Raw genomic sequence first — 22,214 nt, forward strand, 5'->3', positions numbered from 1 at the left:
GTAGGTCTAATTTAAGATTATCATTCATTGTCATATATTATAATTTGCTATGAGAAGTGACTTCAATGGTTATATTATTAAGAGAGAGGCTTTTAAATTTAGTTATTTTCATGAGAGAGGAATTTGGGGAAAATAAGCAGTTTGTTTTGTTTTTTTTGGGGGGGGGGCTTAAGTATGAGGTGTGAGTTACAATGCCCCATTTCAGTAGCATTTAAAGATTCCTGAATTTTTTTTAGAGATGTGCATATGAGTGTGGAGTCATCTGTGTATTATATTAGGGAGGCCTGTTGTGCGGATTTGTAGAGGGTGATAATGAGAATGTTAAAGAGGAGGGGACCATGGCTAGTGCATTGTGCTATGCCGTTGGTGACTGAGAGGTATGGTGAGAGGATGGAGTGCAGTTTTACTAACTGATACATATTAGGTTGCTTTTGAACCGTAGAATTGTGAACTGAGCTAGATCTAGAAAGAACATTTAAAGTAGAAGTTTGCTGTAACATACTCTGTCAAGGCTTTAGACAATTCTAGGGATAAAGGGGAGACTAGTTTGCTGTTATCTCTAGCTATAATATAGCTATAAGGTTAGAAGTACAGTGTTAGCAGAATGGAAGGAATGGAAGCCATGTTGTGTGGAGGATAGAAGTTCTTCCTGAAGAAGATATTTTAGCAATTGATTTTGAATACATTTGCAATTATTTTTTTGTGGGGATGGGATTGCTATAGGTCTAAAGTTAGTAATGTCTGTTCAATTTCATCCTTTGTGCAGAGAGAAATATGTGAGTTTTTCCACAGGGAAGGAATGTGAGATTCTTGTATTAACCTATTTGTAAGGATTGAGACAAATGCTATCAACTATTATTTTAAGGTACTCACTTGGAAGGTAATCAGCTGGAGTATGTTTTCAGTTTTTTTTAAGTAGTTTTATACAAGATGCGGGCATAGGTTTGAAGGTGAAAGTGGATGTGATGATATGTGGCTGTTGTATAGGGCTGGGACTGGATTTTGTGGAATCCTTGGTTAGGGATGCTAGCCTATATTATCTGTGAAATAACAGTTGAATTGCATTGCAGTTTTCAGCGTTGAGTTATTGGGAGAAGGATTACACTTGAATTTTTGGCCAGATCATAAGATTGCTTTGATGACTGACCAGCATTTTTAGGGTTGTGTTTGCTATTGTTCTAAAAGATGTTATAGTATAGTATATTTTTTGTCTTCCTTTATTTGTTTTTTAGCATGGTTGCAGAGCATTTTTGAGATGTTGTGGTGCTTTATATTTTTGCCATTCTTTCCCCATTTTTTTCTTTATTTTATGTTAACATTCTACTCTTTTTCGATAGTCAGATTGCATTATTTATTTTTATTCTCTTCCTTCTAGTAGGTGCAAGTCTATTTAGGAAAGTTGTACTGAATTCATCTATAGCATTATCTAAGGGGAGGCTTTTTAGGATATTCCAGTAAACAGATTATTTGGTAGTAATGGATATTCCTGGGTTAAGCTTGGACAGGTAACATACTGTTTTATAAACATGCTGTTTAACAGGATGTGTGAGATGTCTAGTTGTAAAAGATTGGGAAATGATCACTAAGAGACCCTGACTTTGCACATTCTATGGTGAATTTGTGAGAGTCAGACACTAGGATCTAGTCTAATAAGGAATTTCTAATAAGGAATTTGATCCTATAATGTCTGGGGCTATTAATTTGCAGTGTGAAACCATATAAGTTAATGCTAGATGAAGGGGAGTTAGGGCTTATGTTCAATTAATTGATATTGACATCACTGAGTAGTATTTTCTCTTGTGGAAGTCCTATGGAAATCCATTGTACACTATCTTCCAGTGCAGTTGTATTTTCACCAATAAGAATGTAAAGGACAGTAGTACATATCTGTTTATATTTGTTTATATTCAGGAAAGTAATAAAAAGCTCTGCTGAATTGAATTTTAGTATCACTTTTTTGACAATGTGCGATATTGCCAGCTATGCCAGGGGAAGTAGGGCAGGAGATGTATAACATATGCCAGCATAGCTAGCAGGAGTTTTGTAAATAATTATATATTATTTGTATATCAAAGTGATTTGTACAGATGCTTGTGTTGAAACATGTACTTTAAAGTTGCTTGTGTTAAAACATGGAACAACAGTGGGTCCTGACTGTACTGTAACTGATTAAATGTATATGTTTTAACAGAGGATACTGGAAGAGAAGAGGTTAATCTCAGTCCAGCTAACTTTGAAAAATAGCTTGAAAATTAATTACCTGGTAGGCCATAAAGATTGTATCATACAGGAATCCTTGTTGTATTTTCCTTAGCAGGAGCTAATTGGTACCCTGGAAGGGTGGAAGTGTTGAAATGGTATATGTGCGAGATTCTGGTTCAGTTTCCAGTAATTGGGGTAGTATGGGAACCAGAAGTCAGATGACAATATGTATGTGATACCTTTCTGTAATCCATCCCTGAAATGATGTTTAATACTACACGAGACTGAAGTCTCATGGCAGCATGTTTTGTAACCTGACATAGAAGGATCCCTCACCTACTTCATCTTGCCTTGCTCTAGTAAGTGACCATGAAACAGTAATTCTTTAGATCAGTCATGAAAATATAGTGATATTAGTTAAGTACTGTTTTTCTGTATCTGTATGAATCTATTCATCTGTGTTATTTTAATATTTCCTGTGATTGACACTGCAGTGTTTACTGTAAATAGATATCTAGCATTTTCATGTTATTTTATTTATTATTAAAGCTAGTAAATCTCTGCCAGCCTTTCACAAGTGTGTGTGTGTGTGTGTGCGTGTGTGTGTGTGTGTGTGTGTGTGTGTGTGTGTGTGTGTGTGTGTGTGTGTGTGTGTGTGTGTGTGTGTGTGTGTGTGTGTGTGTGTGTGTGTGTGTGTGTGGTGTGTGTGTGTGTGTGTCCATCCACAAATCAAATCTCCAAGAGTGTGTGTGCCAGCTGCTTGGAGGAGAGACACAAAGCACTGGTTTCACAGAGAGAGTGCTGGAGGAGTTGGCATGGGCACAGCTGAGAACTCAGCTCTACAGCTGTACCAGTGGGGAGTCTTACTGAGGGCATGGAGAAAGAGAGAGAGAGAGAGAAGGAGAGAACCCAGGCCTGGACTGAGTGTTTTCCCTCTGTGCTTTTAAGGGAAATTGTGCTTGGTACAGAGAGCTGCATCTGGAAATACTGTGTGTATCTATTTTTGTTCCAAGTGAACGTCACTCTCCAGTGTCAGTGGTGAGGATTCAGCCTCCTTGATTACTGACCCAGAGGGAGAGATGTCACATATTGTTGAGTAGTGGTGTGGATATTAAGTGAACTTCTGTAGCCTGTAGGCAGTTGTCACTAAAGATATGGATACTCTTAGCAGCTACATGGTAAACATACAGAGCTTCATTTTCATAATAGTTGTATTTATTTTTTGTTTAATTTAGTCAGGAAAAGCAGACGAAGATGTCAGCAGAGGATTATGGCATGCTGACAAAGAATCAGTTGGCCAAGGTGTGTGAAGGCAAAGGACTGGTACATGCCAACCTGACAATAGAGAAAATGGTTTCAGCCTTAGTCACAGCTCAGACCAGCAACCAACAGGATCACCAGTCTGGTGATTGGAATTTGCAGCCCTCAGAAACAGGATATTTCACCTTTTCCTCAGAGGACATAAAATCCATCTGGAGTTAGAGAGACTTGAACTGGAGACCAAATGTTTGCAGTTAGAATCAGCATAGATTCTGTTGTATTGGGAGGCTGAAGAAAATGAGAGACTGCGCTAGGCAAAACATATGGAGTTAGAATTAGCAGAGAGACTGAGGCATTTGGAGGCCAAAGAAAATGAGCAACAGCACCAACATGAGAGGGAGATGTTGACTCCTCATCAGGAACATGGAGGTAATGGGGAAGGTAATAACTGAACCCCAGAAGAAATAAAGGTCAGCAAATTCGTTCCACACTTTACAGAGGGGGATCATTTTGATAGTTTTATTAATATATTTGAAAGAGTATGTAAACCATATAATGTTGACCAAGGGCTCAAGATATTGTTCCTGACCCCCTTACTCCATGGTAAAGCTGTAACTGCTGCTTGTAAATTGTCTGATATTGATTGTTTAAACTATGATAGAGTAAAACATTGTTTACTAGAATGTTTTAAGTTAACACCTGAAGCTTACAGAAAAAAGTTTCATGAGCATAGACGCAAGGCAGATGAAAGTGTACATAATTATATTGCTGAGTTAAGCACTTATTTTCATAGGTGGTTGAGTGCGTGTCATGTCACCACTTTTGAAGGGCTGGCAGACCTTTTGGCGAAGGAACAAGCCCTTAGCACTTGCCTGAGGACATGAGAATCTGGTTGGCAGACTGGGAATGTAACTCTGCAGAAGAGCTGGGGGAAAAGGGGCTGTCCATTTATCAAGCAGGGCTTCACTGCAAAAGAAGGCACATCACATGCATATAAGGGAACCTATGGTGGGCAGCCTAAAGAACCCCAACAGAGTCCACCAATAACAGGGGAAGCCACTAGTTCAAATGCATGATCAGGATCAAGGGTTAGATTTTTTAAATGTAACCAGTGGGGCCATGTATCATATAGTTGTCCTTGGAAGCAGGGTGGGGAGCAAAACATTCGGGAGCCAGAAAGTGGGAATAACAGTATGCCAGTGGTAAGTTTTCTGGAGACAACAGGGGAACCAGATTATCACCAGAGTGTATATTCTATCTTAGTGGATGGAAAAAAGGCTGCTGCTAAGAGAGACACAGCCTCTAACATAACCACTGTGAAGCCTGCAGTGGGTAAAGAGGAGCAGTGCTTGCTTGGGTAGTCCACTCCGGTCCGAACTTTAGGAGGGACCCCATTCCAAATGCCTTTGGCCAGAGTTCACCTTGACTTGGAGGGTAGAAAACAAAGCAAGCAGGTTGATGTGTATGAGGATATCCCTGCAGATGTCTTGATAAGGAATGATTCTGATAATGTAGTACCTTGTGTGCATGCAGGTACAAGTAGTCAGGTTTGGAGGCAGGCTTGTGGGTCTGGTAGCCTGGTGCAGACCCAGACAGGCCCCTCACCTGAAGATGGGCTGGTGAGGTGGCTATTTCAGAGCGGGAGCTGCCCTGTAGCACTGAGCCTGAAGGTAAGCCACAGCTGCTGGTAGGTACTGATGTTCCCTTGGACAGACTGACTGCAAGGGTAGAGGTGAATGGTAGTACCCAGTCTGACAGTGAGGCACCATGGTCAGAGAATACCAGACCTCCTGTGGAAGGGGAGCTGGGAAGTGTTACAAAGATAGAGTTCAGACAGGCTCAACTCTCAGACCCTACAGTAACAGACTTGCGGGAGGTAGCTAGGGAAGCACCTAATTCACAAGGAAAAGAGGAGTCTGTGTACTGGAATAAAGGGTTACTGTATAGAGAGTGGACCCCTGAGGGAGAGCTACAAGGTGAGGTAATACCACGGTTGTTAGTGCCAGAGCCTACTGGCTGGCACTTCTAGCCATAGCCCATGACATTCCTTTTGTAAATCATATGGGCATAAACCATACCAACAGTCATATTATACAGAACTTTTATTGGCCTGGGATTGCAAGGGATGTAACAGGGTACTGCAAGACCTATGAGCAGTGCCAAAAAGTAGGCAAGGCAGGAGACAAGGTCAAGGCTCCTTTCATGCCTTTGCCTGTGATTGAGGAGCCGTTTCAGCTATGGATACTGTGGGGCCTCTCATTAACCCAAGTTCCACAGGGAAAACATATATCCTGGTGGTAATAGATTATGCTACTGGATTCCCTGAGGTGGTGGCTCTATTCTCCATCGAGGCAGAGGAGGTGGAAAAATGCTTTGTTAGAGATTTTCAACAGGGTAGGTTTCCTTAGAGAAGTACTGACTGACAGAGGTGCCAATTTCATATCACACCTTCTGGCTTGTCTGTGGAAGCACTGTGGGGTGAAGCACCTAAAGGCCACCACCTAGCATCCCCTGGACTATTGGTCTTGTAAAGAGGTTAAACTCTACATGAAAGACCATGTTACAGGCATTTGCACACCTGTTTAAGAGAGAGTGAGACAAATATTTGCCCCATCTGCTGTTTGCATACAATGTTACCCCAGGAATCCACAAGTTTTTTATCCTTTGTGCTGCTGTCTGGGCATAGGGTAAGGAGGCCTTTAGATTTGATTCATGAGGAGTGGGAGGGTGAGTGTGAATCCCACAAGGAGTCTGTTGTGCCATATGTCCTAAATCTCAGGACAAGGCTTAGGAAGCTCATGGGCTTTACCCAGGAGAACCTGGCAGGATCCTAACAGCAGAAAAAGCTCTGTGATGACAGGATTGTTCAAGCCCAAGAGTATGCTATGGGACAGCAGGTTATGGTTCTCATTCCTGTCAGACACAATAAGCTGCAGGCAGCTTGGGATGGACCCTTCAAAGTGGTAAGGAAGGTCAGTGATGTTAACTGCATGGTAGAACTTCTAGGCAAGAGGCATGAGCACAAATTGTACCATGTTAACATGATGGATCCTTACCATGATAGGGAGGCCCTTGTGCTAAATATTTGCAGTAGGAGGCAGGAGGAGTCTGAGGAAGATCTATGGCTACATCGAGCCAGCCAGCAGAATGCCAAGTTATTAAGGTGGAGCCTAGGGTTGCAGGCATATGACATGACAGTGCAGCACTGTAGTGAGGTCAGCAATGCCAGTACAGACAGGTTCTTCAGACAGGGTGTGGGTTAATGTATTCCCAGACAGGCCCATTTCTCTCCAGCAATGTTTCTCAAGGGTCACTTGAGAAATTAGCTTGAATGTCCAAAGGGGGGAGAGATGTGATGATGTGAGGTATTGCCAGCTATGCCAGGAGATGTAGTGCAGGGGATGCATAACATATGCCAGCATAGCTAACTGGATTTTTCTAAAATAATTATATTTCATTTGTACATCAAGCTGATTTGTACAGATGCTTGTCTTGAAAAATGTATTTGTAAAGTTGTTTGTGATAAAAAATGTACCAACAGTGGGTCCTGACTGTATTTTAACTGATGGAATGTATATGTTTTAATAGAGGATACTGGAAGAGAAGAGGTTAATGTCAGTCCAGCTAACTCTGAAATATAGTTTGAAATTAATTTACCTGATAGACCATAAGATTGTATCTTACAGTTCTGATTGCAGCCAGAGACAAAATGTCTGTGAAAACAAGCACTAGGAATCCTTGTTGTATTGTCCTTAGCAGGAACTAATTGCTACCCTGGAAGGGTGGGAGTGTTCAAGTGGTTTTATGACTTTCATAAGCTGCAACAGATCTTAGCAAAGCTGTATCTGTGTGTATGATAACACATATATGTGAGATTCTGGCTCAGTTTCCAGTAATGGGGGTAGTGTGGGAACCAGACCTCAAATGACCAGATGTATGTGATGCCATTCTGTAATCCGTCACTGAAATAATGTTTTATTAATAGGTGAGACTTAAGTCTCATGGCACTCTGTTTTTGAAACCGGCAATAGAAGGATCCCACACCCACCAGAGAATAGTAATTCTTTTTTTTTACTCAAATAACTTTTGCTTCTCTTAATGCACAAATTAAATAAACATTATAATATTAATTTATGATCAAATTATACAGGATTAACTAGATACATTATGAACATTTGGCCTGAAAGAGTAAACAAAGTAAAATATATGGAAGAACAGTAGTGTGATTCATTGCTAAATAGGTAACAAATAAACGCTAATACTATTATATATTCCATTATGGAGAGTCATGGTCCATTTGTAGAGTTTCAATAGGAATGGTAATTTTTTAGATTAATCAGGAAAATATAGTGAGATTAGTTAAGTACCTTTTTCTGTATCTGTATGAATCTATACATCTGTGATATTTTAATATTTCCTGTGATGAAACTCTGGTGTTAAATGTAAATAGGTGTTTAGTATTTTCATTTTCTTTTATTATTTATTATTAAATATATTTAAATTTTTCATTGTGGTTGGTCCTTTAGAGAATATTTTAACCTTTAAGAGTATTTATATCTATTTGGTGACTCTGTGGCCACTTCTGAAGCCTTACTACATTGATCAAACACTACCATTGGTATTATTATTAATTTTACTCAGTATAATTGGGTATCCTTGTAAGAGTCTTAGAGTAGCTGGTTTTGGAGTGTCTAGTGGGAGTGTAACTACCTTATAGTGTGGGCAGAAGGGTGAATAGCTAGTAAGTCTGTGCCAGCCTTTTCCCTGTTATGTGTGTGTGTGTGTGTGTGTGTGTGTGTGTGTGTGTGTGTGTGTGTGTGTGTGTGTGTGTGTGTGTGTGTGTGTGTGTAAATCAAATCTCCAAGAGTGTGTGTGGCAGGGACATAAAGCACTGGTTTCACAGAGAGGGTGCTGGAGGGCTTGGCTTGGATACTTGGCTGAGGACTCAGCTCTACAGCTGTGCCAGTGGGGAGTCTTAATGGGGGCCTGGAGAGGGAGTGAGAGGACCCAGCCCCTGGACTGAGTGTTTTCCCTGTGTGCCTTAAAGGAAATTGTGCTTGATTGTGCACAGAGTTGCAACTGCAAATAGTGTGTGTGTGTGTGTGTGTGTGTGTGTGTGTGTGTGTGTGTGTGTGTGTGTGTGTGTGTGTGTGTGTGTGTGTGTGTGTGTTTGTGTGTGTGTCTATTTATGTTCTAAGTGAACATCCTTCTCCAGTGTCATCGGTGAGGATTCAGGCTGCATGATTACTGGCCCAGAGGGGGGGACACTCTTCAAGAGAAACCTTGACGGGTGGATGGGAAACAGAATATTTACCCCGGGGATCACTGCAGTGGCTCTGCTGGACAGTGATGCAGGGAACTAATGGCTCTGATGGACAGAGGCACAGGGAACTAATCTAAGGGGGTGGAAAAAGCCAACGCATTCTGGCTAGGCTTATAAATGCCCTTGGGCAGATAGCCTAGTACTTACCTATGAACCTATGTTGTAGGGGGAAATGTGGTAGTTGTTGGTAAATATTAAAGCAATGTCCCCCTTTCCTTGTTATATGATCATTATAGATGATATTATAACTAAGAGGTATAATTTCAGAGTCATATATGCTGGGTTTAAGCCAAGTTTCTGTTATAGTGGGAATATCAGGTCAATTATTGCAGAGAGCTTTCAGTTTATAGCCAATGCAAAGCAATTAATAAGGAGGAACAAATTAGAACATATTTTTTTCACTTAGTAAATACAGAAATTAGGAAACTAAGAAAACTATGAAACTGGCATATACAGTGTAATCTATTGGTCAAGAGAATAAACAGTGACCAACTTAGTAAGGGGTCCTTAGACTGCAAGGGTTATCCCTTTGGAGGGGATATCACAGCCACTTCCCAGCACAGGGCAGGTACATATTTGACTAGTTAAAGTTAATGCACAACAAGGCTCATCATGTTAAACTCGCTTTCATTACATTGTTGAAGAGCTCCTGCAGTATTGGTGTCAGGACTGTAGTGACAACAGGCTCTGAAAGATAGGAGAAAAAACCCTGCTAAACTGCAATATTATATTGAGGAAAGAGAGTTATACTTATTCCTAGAGATGGAGGAAGGATCACAGTGAGTCAGAGCAAGAAAACATGGAGTACAAAGCAACAGGAAGCTAGAAAGACTAAGTAACTGGCATATACGGTATCTATTGGTCAAGAGAAAGGACAGTGGCCAGCTTCATAAGTGGTCCTTAGAGGATAGTGGCCAACTTCATAAGTGGTCCTTAGAGGGCAAAAGGACTACTTTTGGGAGGGAGAATAATAGCCACATTCCAGCACAGTGCAGGAATGCATTTCACCAGTTAACATTAGTACACAGCAAGGCTCTTCAAGTTAAACTCGCTTACATCATACAATGACAAATTTCTCACTGAAATTTTCATGAGTTGGTCTTTATCACTGAGATTCTGCAATATCGGGGTCAGAATTAGATGCAGTGACCACAGGCTATTACACAATGACAAAGTTCTCAGGGAAAACTTTCTAGAGATTGCCAAGATCTGTGATATTGTTTATATCCTAGCAGCCCACCCGTCAATACAGACTAAAACAAAATGATGTGCATAACACAACGATGAAAGTATGCAGTACCTTTATTCTTAAAATCACAGCTGGATAGAATCTATAGTTAAGTGTCATGAGATATGTTTCTGAGAGTTTTGGTAGAAAACTTCCCACTGCTTCAGAGGAGAAGTTCCATATTGATGTCTACCATCAGTAATCCTACTGAGCCATAAAGGTGTGTTTTTTGTATGCATTTCCATTAACATAGGCTCTGGAGAACAAAGTCAGTAAATATCAAACTAATCTCTTTATTATGATTGTTTACCATCACAACTGGACATCATAAAACTCTGCATTTTTAGTACAACATAAATTTTAGAAAAAAAATACTTCCAGCAATATTAACATTTTTTTGCAGTTAACACAAGTGCATCTGTTTGGAGACTAAATTGCCTTTTTACCTGTTCTTAGAAATAAAATAACATTACATTTTGTCACCCTATGTCAACCTATAAAGTAATTCAGATTCAGATTCTTCTTATAGAATTATACAAATTCATAATTATCAGTATAATAAAAAAAAAATTATCCTATAACTTGCATTACTCTTAATAGTTGCCATTTTCATATAACATGTAGTTACCCCAAATAACAAGCTAACTGAAGTTGCCCCTTCCATCACCCCGGCCACTCCAATTAAATACTGTTATGTCTTGTTTGAAAGTACCAGTTGCTAAGATACATTTCTACTGACTGTTATGACAAAAAATGATTGAAATGCACCTTTTGTTCACCACATACATTTGAAATGAGCAACTGTCACAACTTTCTGAGATTAATCAGCTAAGCCATACACTGACATAAGCCCCCTTTCATATCTCCTTCACATGGCTACTATAGGACAGCCATTTTTAAAAACTGCCCCATCTTTATGGAATTTTTTTCAACCCTCAGTAGAAACTTCAAAATGTAGAAGTTTTGGTAATAGCTGAAAACTCAAATCTGTTTAGCTCTCACATCAAATCCTGCAAAGTACTTATTGTATATATTATAGGTATTTGAAGCTGTTCTTTTTCAACTTCTTCCAACGTGAAGTTGTGTTTCTGTGAGATTTGTAAACTTGTTTAATTCTGAGCCAGGAACTGCATGAAAATGGCCTTCAGACCAATCAACCCAGGTAGCAAACCAAATAATAAATACATAAATAAGGCCTTCTGTAACTGGTATGCAGTCCAGTTCGGTGTAAACGAACTAAGTGCAACATATCTAAACAAAGAGTAAAGTGTAATCACAAAGTGCATCCATCAGCTTTGTTCAGGATAACCACAGCAAAGGCTATAAAAAGTATTTATATATGCTATTGTTAGAACATCAGAGTATTTCTGTACAAAAGTGATGTTTCCAAACCTTTAGAAAAAAAATACAGTAAAAGTGGTAATTTTCTTATTAAAATTCAAGAAGTAGTAACTCTGCTGCCTTTGAAGCTCGGATCAGAATCTAATTGTATTTTTATACCAGTGTACCTGAAATCACTTCCTGAGAATTTCATCAGGATACGTCAAACCATTTTTGATATACATCCCTTTCCTGAGTGGGAATAGAAATAGATGAACACAGTCACTGTTATGGGCACAAACATTTCTAATATGTCTAGCCAGTCACTATAGTGAGTTTGAATTTGTCACATCATTTTTTTTTCTATTTCTATACTACTGTCTCCTCAAGTAAATCCAAACAATGATTTTTGAATCTGCACTAAATTTTCTCAGCAATGCTATTTCTCCTCAATGTATCCACAAAGGATATGAACTTTTTTGAACAAACCATTACTGTAGAAGTAAAAGCCAATCCATGACCATTAAATCAAAAGTAATGTCTGTATGACAAATGTAATTGTAAGTTCAACGCAGTTGTCATTTTCACATAAAGACCATGAAAATGCAGCTTATTTGCATCTCTAAGCTGCTTCTTTATCTGGGACAGCACTGAGGATGTGATCTTTTTGTCTGCATAGGACAAATTGCTATTAATTATTCTAAGGCTTTGGGAGACTGTGTTAAATCAGAGTGGACATGTCCCATTATCCTTTTAAATTGTCATATTGCCTCTGAAAAATGTTAAAGGGCACATGCAGACTTATAAATATTCTGCACGTCTTTGCACGCTAAATACAAAACTGTTTTGTTGATGCAACAAGAAGATTTAATGTTCCAGATGACAAACATATTACACATCCCTCATAAAGACTGAAATGTCCACACAGAGACAGCTGCTAAAGTGAAAATATAAAGGATATAAAACAAAAAGAGTCATCATGTTGAACAGTGAGGCAAAGTGTGAAGTGGTATATAAAAGAAATATACTTAATTTTTTTTCTTTCTGTTTTTGAAATTTCACCTTGTACCCTGGGTTCTGGGAATTTTGAGAATCATCTGTCCTACTGGGTATAACCCTGAATAATTAAGCAGTAAGTCTTCATAAAATTGTTAAAGTGAAAAAAAAAGAAGTGAGACCAAAAGAAAGAGAACAAAAAAATAAAATAAAAAATAAAAAAATAATTAATTAAGCAGTAAGTCATGTTATGCATTGACCAAGGCCCTTCCCACTGCCAGAACATCTGGAGAATTGGAAACCACAGTGATGTTATAGCAGAAAAACTTGCTGCACTTAACCTTATGTGTGCATGTATGTGTTTGTGAGTGCATGTGTGTGCGCACATGCGTGTACTTTTTCTTCTCAGAAAATACAAATTCATTTATTGAACTTATGTATTCATAGGGCTTATAGGGGTGGGCGTTGGCATAATGGTTAAGGTGTTTGCCTCACAGAGAAGAGGTACAGGATTTCATTCTCACAATGGAAAATTGGCTAGACTTAAAATGGCCTGTGAGGGCACATAACCTAGTAATTACATATGAACTTATGGGCCTTATAATATTATTCAAGTTAAAGAGATATTGAATGCCTTGTGATACCTGGCCTCATCTTATACCAGACTGCGCTTCCAACTGTCAGTTAAAATGAGTGGTGGATAAACCCTGGGATTACGTCTTGTTTGCATGTTTTTCCTTTTTTTTCTTTCTAACAAAGTTATCAGTTTTCACTGAACTTTTTAGAGTGATTGTTCTTCTGCTACAGTTGTGTTAGTTCATATTCTGAATCGGAAATCAATCTGCACATCCCTACCTAAGTAACACAGATGTAGCAAAGAGTCTGTGCTTTACTGTATAGTATAGATAAATAAACTAAAAAGGAGTGCAGTGAACAAAAGACTTGTAAATGGAGAATCACCACACACTTCGAAGGAAAAGGACCTTATTGAGGTTTTCCTTCGAAGTGTGTGATAGTATAGATAAACTTTACCCCCTATCTAACTGACAAAGATATAGCAACTAGCATCTGTGTATGCAAGCACAAAATATATAAATGTATGTGTGTGTGTATATATATCTATATATATATATATTCTATATATATATATATATATATATATATATATATATATAGATATATATATATATATATATATATATATATATATATATATATATTTACACACACACACACACACACACACACACACACACACACACACACACACATATATATATATATATATATATATATATATATATATATATGGGTCTACTTTGTTTCATTGAAAGATCATTTCACTGAATTTCAATTCACCCTGACCAAATTGCTGAAAGCTCAAATTACTGAAAACTCATTTCACCGAATCTCATTTCACTGAAGTGAAGTACTGGCACTGTATAGAGTACTGTAAGGCAAGTAAACGGCATATGCCCTTTACCCCACTGTACAGTGATCCTGGAGTTAATATATATAGTTGGGGGGTGTGGGGGCACAGCCCCCCACATTAGGGGCTGTGGGGGCGTAGCCCCCCCCACCTAGTTTGGTTTTATATTATATTTCACCGAAAGCTTCAAAACAATAATCTTAAACCTTAGACATGCATACTTACAGCACCAATGATAACTTTTTCCAGAAGGCAATATATACTCAAAGTAAGTGGGGGGCTACACTAATGTAATTAACAGGGATGCCAACTTTCCCAAAGGGAATAATAATGCATTTTTTTGCATTTAGGTTTAAACCGTGGCTTTGACACCAGTCATTTGTCTGGGTTAACCCTGCTTGCAGTATATTAACATCATTGGGGGGTTCAATAATTGCTACCAGTTTGCAAATGTCAGCAAACTTGGAGAGCCACAGGCCATCCAAGTTTGCCTGGACTTCTGAGAAAAGAATTCCGAACAGTAAGGGGCCCAGCACAGAAACCTGTGGTACCCCACTGGTAACTGTTGTTTTGCTATAGGTTACGTCATCCACTTTATTTATTTGTTTATGTATTTATTTATTTATTTGGCTTTTTTTTTTTTTTTTTTTTTATACTGGGATAGTCCAACTGGGCAAGTTTCCATTTTCAGTGGAGGCCCGTGGGCGGGGGGGGGGGGATACAAAAGTACATAGCAATAAAACACATATACAGAAAATTAGGCCAATAAATTGTTAAGATAGAGTGTGTAAATATATATATATATATATATATATATATATATATATATATATATATATATACGTAGAGAGAGAGAGAGATATAGATATATATATGACAACATAGTTTATACAATTGTTACAGATTTCAAAAAAAAATTAAGTTATTCAACAAAAGCATTTACAACAAATGCACAGGTAGTTGACCATAGAAGATGAAGGTTCATTTGTGCTCAGGTAGTTGACCATAAAAGATGAAGTTTTGTTATTTACAAAAGCAGTATTACAAGGTTCATTCACTTGTATTGTTTCATGTCTGTATAGAGAGGTTAAGGCCCAACAGAGTGAGAAATCATTTAGCCAGGAGTTAAAAAGAAACATGGCCAAGAATTAGATAGGTGGGATTTGAGGAGTGTTTTGAATTGTGCAGGATTAGGGTCGGTTAGGGTTGGTTATGATATTCTGGGTAGTCAAGTTCCAGGTTCTCACTATTTAGCTTTACTCTGTAGCATATCCCCTTCTCCAAGGAGATCTCTGCCTAACATATAAAGCTATGTTAAACCCAGAGCTGTTGGACATGCTACACCTAAAGAAATCCCAATCTCTCCGAGCTACACGCTCTAGGGGCCTAAACCTTGTCACCACAATAAACAGGACATGCTGGAGGGATAGATTCCTGTCCCAGAGACTTCCTATACTGTGGAACAAGCTATCCATCTATGTCAAGCAAAGTTCCTCATTAGCACTCTTCAAAAAAAATCTTGATGAGTGGATGGGAAATAGGAAATACACCCCACTGATCACTTATGTGGCTCTGCTCAACAGGGGCACAGGAAATTAACTTTCTTGGGTGGCGTAAGCCAGGGAACCTTGTTGGCTAGGCTCGCTTAGGCCCTTGGACCAATAGCCTAGTACCTGCCTATGAAGCTATGAACCTATGATTGGAGCAGAGGGGAAACTCCATAGTAGTTGTTCACTTTTGTGACTTATAATAGACATTTGTTGGAGGATCTCAGTAGTACTTTGTTCATTTGTGTTTGAAGTAGGTTACAGAGTACTGGATATTTTTCTGATTGATACATTATACCATTAGCCATTTTTAGCTGAGTAAATATTAAGAGGTTGGGTAATTCAAGCCAGGTTAGTTGATGTAGTGCAATACAATTATAGGATCTATATGAGGAATTAGTGGCCAATTTGGCAGTTTTATTATAGCAGGCTTCTTGCCTTTTTAAATCATTTTTCAGGTTGGTGAAAGTGGTAGAAGCATAGAGAAGGGCAGAGAGTAGCTGAGTTCTGGTAACTGATTGTCTTCTGGCATCAATGGGGTACAGTTTATTTCTATAAAGAGAGCCAAGTTTAATGTGAACTTTTTTATGTTTAGAGATAGGTGCTTGTCAAATTTCAAGTTATTATCTGTTGTGATGTCGAGAAATTTAGTGTGTGTTACAGGCTCTATTTTTATATTATCAGAAGAATATATTTTAAAGGAGAAGTTTACATCTTGGGTTTTGTTATTAGAGGAAAATCATGAGTTTAGTTTTTTTAGTATTTAGGATTAACTGGGCTTCAGAGAGCCAAGACTCCATTGCTGCAAAAGACAGCTGGGTTACTTCTTGTAGTTTGGGGAGTGAGGGCGCTGTGCAGATGAGTGTAGAGTCATCTGCATATTGTATGATTGTGGGTAAATTGGTAGCAGTTTTAAGGTTTGTTGGTAAAGATGTTAAATAGAAGTGGACTGAGAATGGAACCTTGAGGTACATCTGATGAAATAGGTAATAATGAGGAGAGCTCACTTTGCCATTTTACAGCTTGTTTTCGGTCTTTTAAGTAGTTGTGGAACCAGGTGGGGGCAGAGTTACTTAGTTTGAGAAAGAAAAGCTCATTTTGTAGTGTTTGATGTGAAACAGTGTCAAATGCTTTTGACATGTCGAGAAACATTGAGGCATACCTCCCAACCATACCGAATTATTCGGTAAAAAACAAGTTTGGGGTCCAAATAATGGGGTGCCACAATTCCCAAGTGGCACCGCTTCATTTTTGAGTTTCCTGGCACTTTTATTTTAAATTTTATTTCATGACTTTTTGAGCTGATGTCATCACATACACAATGATGTCATCTATATGAAACAGCCTGCCAGCCTGTCGGAATTGAGCTGAAGCTCAACGTGCATGCATTTCCGGCTGCAATGCTGCTCAAATCCTTAGTGAGAATAACTGCAATGCAATGCGAGTGAGGCATCTTCTATGCTGCCTAATGAGATATGCTGTACAGAACAGCCGTTTGAAACTGCAATGCAAGTGAGGCTGGATATCTTCTATGCTGTGCTGCCTAATGAGATATGCTGTAGCTGTATGGGTCTTCTATGTTGTGTTGCCTAATTAGATATGCTGTAGCTGTATGAAAGAGCCGTTTGATGGACAAAGCAGAGTGTTGCTACCAAACTGGATATCTATGCTGCTGCAAGCCATTTGATATGCTGCTGCCAACTGGAAAGGTAGGGAGAGCTGCAGAGGTGTGTGCCTACAGATGAGCCATTTATGACAATGAAGCTGTGTTGGACTGGAAAGGTAGGAAGAGGTGTGTGTTTGTGTGTTTGTGTGTGTGTGTGTGTTTGTGTGTGTGTGTGTGTGTGTGTGTGTGTGTGTGTGTGTGTGTGTGTGTGTGTGTGTGTGTGTGTGAAATGCCCCAGGTGAATATACCTGGTAGCTAGAGAAGGTACTCAGGCTCGAGCCTAAAGTCCCTACCAACCACCCTTTCTGAAGACTTTCCACATATATGCCTCATATTTTGTTCTGTTCCTCATAAAAGCTGTGGTTTTGTGGATTTCAATGAAAGACTAAATTCATTAAATAATGACAGGCATTTGAATTTCAGACTTCATATTCTTCAGGAAAGAAATGGTAACACCTTTATTCTAGCAATTTTCTAAGTTTATAAGATCAGTATGGCTGTATTCCCCCATGATTGGCTTTGTCCAGGTTTTTTGTGCTATGTTTATAAGATCAGTATGGCTGTATTCCCCCATTATTGGCTTTGTCTAGGTTTTTTGTGTTAAGAGGTTGAGAGCTATGGTGCAAATTGAATTCTATATTTCCCAATTATTGGCTTTGTCCAGGTTTTTTGTGCTAAGAGGTTGAGAGCTATGGTGAGAAGTGAGAAATTAATTCACTAAATGATAGCCATTTAAGTTTCAGTTTTTCTATTGTTCAGGAAACTGCTGATTTGCTGTTTTGGCATAGTGGTATGTTGCTCTGACTGTAGTGCACGGGGTCCTGGGTTCAAGACTTGGCAGTGAAATGTATGGTGGTAATACAACATTTTATTCTAGCAACTTTACAAAATTATACAAGCAAAGTTTAAAATGCATCCCTGGTTTTTGAGCTTTTGTCTCCACCCCAATAAATTTTGGCTTTTTCCAGATTTCTTGTGTTGCAAAATTGAGAGATACAGCTGAGTGTTAAGTGGATTTTACAAGGAGCTGAGAGATTCAGGGAAAGAGAAGTTTAATGTTGCTTATGCTGAGTCTGCTTGCATTGTTAATAGCATAACAGGTTAAATACCTGCTTTTGATGCAGAAGGCTGTGGGCTCTACTCCCACAATATGTAGATGCATTGCTGATACTGTATTGTGTTGTTGTACTTTTAAAGGGGTGGGTGTAACAAGTCAAGGGTGTAGCTCCAGATACAATATAAGTGAGAAAATGTCATGCACAAAGGCATTTGTGCCTCAGTGGAAAGAGCAAAAATATCATTAACCCAAATTCAGGAAGAAAAAATCTGAATTATGTTCTATGCTGCATTATAAGAAAATATTTTTAAACAAGTACAGTATATTTTCCAGTATTCAAGATAAAACACATATTTTTCCACTGCAGACAGTAGAGAAGCAAGAGTGGCCAGTTAACAGCACCTGGATTACAATGATAGTTTTGATGCATCAGGATGAATGTAGGAGAGGGTCTGTCAGTACTTGGACTAAAAATTGGAAGTCTTAAAACATGCAGTTTGCCTAGTTTATTTTGTTGCACATTTACAGCTATTGAGTTGGTCTGTTAACACAAATCAGAGTAGGTCAAGCAAAAAAACTGAAACTGAAAATAAGTTTGAGAAGCTATGCAAGATGCCCATGGTTTACACTACTGTCATTCTATATATATATATATATATATATATATATATATATATATATATATATATATATATATATATATATATATATATGTGTGTGTTTGTGTGGGAAAGTAGACTTTTATGATGGAAATGTTCTGAATTGGGCAGTTTTGTCATTATCAGTTCACACATTTTGTTTCATTGCCTACTGGAAAAATGTTCAAACAATAAATTTAAAATGCACTCTTAAGTCTAACAAGTGTGCTGTATTATGCAAGGAATATAATTTAATAAAGTCATGAAGTTGTATCGAAGAACACGTGTATGTTTCTTGTTTTATGTGCAAAGGGCCTATGATTTTAATTTTGAATACAGCCCAACGGTAATCTTTATCCACCACTGGCCAGATGCATTTTCTTTGGATTTGGTGTGGGTTTCAATGCTGTTTCAATTAATGTGAGTTTCAAGGGCAGAAAAGTTTTAATGCTAAGTCTGTTTTCATTGTAAGACAGTATTGCTTTGTTTAGCACATGTCTATTAGTGTTTGTGTATTGTGCTATAAAATTTAAAAATAAAACCCAAATAATCATTGTAGAAGTAAAGCAGTATGAACATTAGTATTTATGGTAAATGGGGTGAAATAGCCAGGTAATGGGAGATTGGAATGGCTGCAGGGGGACTCTGGTGCCATATTTTGGTTGTCTGTTCTTCACTTTCGTTTGAAAGTTGGTATCTCACAATTCCATTGGAGTGGGATGGGGTTACGTAATTATGTATGCAAATTTATGTTAATCAGTATACAGATTTGTACCCATTTTTCATGAGCCTTGTCCAGATTTTTGATGTTTCCAGGTTGAGAGGTATGCATTGAGGACACAAGTTGACCGTTATTTTTGTATTGGTTAATGGTGTTTGTGAAACTTAAAAGAGCAGTAGTAGTACTGTTGTTAGGTCATAAGCCATGCTGGGAATTAGTGATAAGGCTATTAGATAGTAAATAGTCTATGAGCTGGGAATGGATAAATTTTTCTAGTATTTTGGATAGCGGTGATACAATTGCAATTGGTCTGTAATTGGATATGTCTGTACATGTTCCTCCTTTGTGAAGAGGAATCATATAGACAATTTTCCAGATTTTAGGAATATATTGTTCAGCTGTGGAGCAATTGATCAAGATAGAGACTGGGTAAGCTATTGCACTGGCAGCTATCTTAAGGTATTCAGTGGGAAGATTATCTGCAGCAGGGGAGGTAGGTTTAAGCTTACATAGCATCTTTTTTATGGTGCTGGTAGAAGTTGTGTTGAGATCAAAGGGGATGATTAGAGGTATATTATTAGAAGTTTTAGTGAGGTTTACAGTGGAGTTAGTAAAGAAAGAATTGAATTGAGAGGCTGTACTATCAGATTTGTTTGTGCTGTTAGAAGTTGTGGTTTTAGTTTGACAAGGGTGCAGTAGCTGATTTATAGAGGCCCAGAATTTTTGGGGGTTGTTCTGATATTTTTGTTGAATTTTAATGTAGTAAGTCTTTTTGTCATTTTGAATCTGTTTTTTAGCTTTGTTTCTGATTTGCAGTTAGGAGCCTTGGGTGGCTTGGTTTTTGTTGGACTGGTAATGAGCCCAAACTTTGTCCCTGGTTCTGAGAAGTGATTTGGTTTCTTTACTTTACCAGGGGGTAAAGTTAGTTTTTACTTTAATCATTCTGGAGAGTGCTGGCTGTTTAGAATGTTTAGGAATGTATTGTTGAAATATAATACAGCTGTGTCTAGTGGGAGTGTTAAAACTGGAGTCCAGTCACAATGTTGTAGGCTTGATATAAAGGATTGAGGAGAAAAATGCTTTGTTTTATGAATTTGTTTGTATAAAGTACTGTTAGGGGGTGTAGGTGTTGTCTTAGCATGTAAGTAGGTGACTGGTCACTAGTGCTGTCTGTGAGGCAACATGGGTGCTTGATTAGTGATGGTTTGTTTGCTAAGATCCAGTGTAATATTGACTGACTACTGTTTTATTTTTATCTGCTCTGGTTGGGGATTGTATCAACTGGGAGAATCTGTGTAAGTTTATGAAATTTGAGGGAGTGTCAGAGGTATAGGTTAGTCAAACAGTATTAAATTCACCCATTACTATTGCTTCTTTAGTAAAAGTTAGGGACAGCCATTGGAGTAAGTCCTCAGTTATGTTAGGATTATTACCAGTTGGGATGTAAACTGCTTTAATTATTATATATGTGTTGAAGTTTATCTTGAGTTTAATAAAATGCATCTCTGTGTTGTTAATTATTGGTGGGTTTGGATCTAGCCTCTCAATATTTAGATTATTTTTGTATATGATGGCTATGCCACCACCATGTTTGTTTGATCTGTCTAATCTGTGGATATTGTAGCCTTGAGGAAATATTTTGTTGTCACTTACCCTAGGTATTAGCCAGGTTTCAATTAAAATAAGGGTAAATAAATAAGGGAATTTCATCCAGGAACAAAGAGGTCATAACATCCCTGTACTCCTCCCTTATTAGACAAATTATCAAGTACAGTATCCCCTTTGGCATGTACCTTGCCAAGCAAATGCAACAGTTTGGAGAGACCACAGAAGTTCTTGACCAGGAAAATCCAGGATCTCAAACACCTGTCCTATACAGATAGGCTAAAAGCCCTGTCCTTCTACTCAGTCTCATACAGACTGCTCAGAGGTGACCTGTGTCTGGCATACAAGGCCATTTCAGACCCAGGTTTGATGGAGTTCCTGCATATCCATAAGACAAACTCCACTCGCACAACCCACATGCAAGGCCTTAACCTGGTCTGTGATATTAATAGAACTTGTTGGTGGGATAGATTTGTGTCTCAAAGACTCCCCTGTCTGTGGAATAGACTCCTTCTCCATGTCAAGCAGAGCATCTCTCTAGCCCTCTTTAAGAGGAACCTGGACAACTGGATGGGAAGCAGAAAATATACCCCTGGGATCTCACCTGCCTCCCTGCTGGACAGGGGAAACAGGTGACTGACTTTGAGGGAACATGGGTGAAATTCTTGGCTAGGCCTATAAGGGCCTCCAGGCCAAGAGCCTAGTATCATTCTATGAACCTATGAACCTATAAAATGGCTATGTCTGGTAAATAGAGAGAGAGAGGGATGCATGAAATTCTTGTATTTTATTTGTACGGCTCCTGTACTATTGGCAGAGTTAGTAGCGGTTTGTGTGTTTTGAATAAATGATTGGTTTAATGTGAAGTGGTTAGTACTGGAACCTGGGTTTAGGTGTGTGTCACCACTCAGTTTTATGGTAGTTTTTGAATATGTGGGCGGGGTTAGGTATTTGTATAGGAGTCTAGTATATTTATGGAGTATTTACACTGGGGTATGTTGATGTGAATATCTATATTAGAACACTTTGACAGTATGTGTCCTGTTGGTGAGCCAGTTGACTACCCATCTGGTAATGTAGGGATTAATTCCCAAATGGGAGAGTTTTTCTATAATACCTAAGTGGGGGATTGTGTCAAATGCCTTGACTAGGTCAGAATAGGTGGTATGTGCTGTCTTTCCCTCGTCCAGGGTCTTGTTGACTTTCTTGAAGAAGTCAACCA

The 22,214-nt window shown here is 38.5% G+C and overlaps 1 protein-coding gene across 1 annotated transcript in view; it reads left to right on the forward strand.

Moving 5' to 3' along the window:
* NKAIN1 (sodium/potassium transporting ATPase interacting 1) overlaps positions 1–22,214 on the forward strand; it is a 1,468,559-nt gene that overhangs the window by 356,038 nt on the left and 1,090,307 nt on the right. The gene's annotated exons all lie outside the window — the stretch shown is intronic.

This window comes from Protopterus annectens, chromosome 1.part1, assembly GCF_019279795.1.
Source record: "Protopterus annectens isolate FY-2018-M chromosome 1.part1, PAN1.0, whole genome shotgun sequence".
NCBI classification, from domain to species: domain Eukaryota; kingdom Metazoa; phylum Chordata; order Ceratodontiformes; family Protopteridae; genus Protopterus; species Protopterus annectens.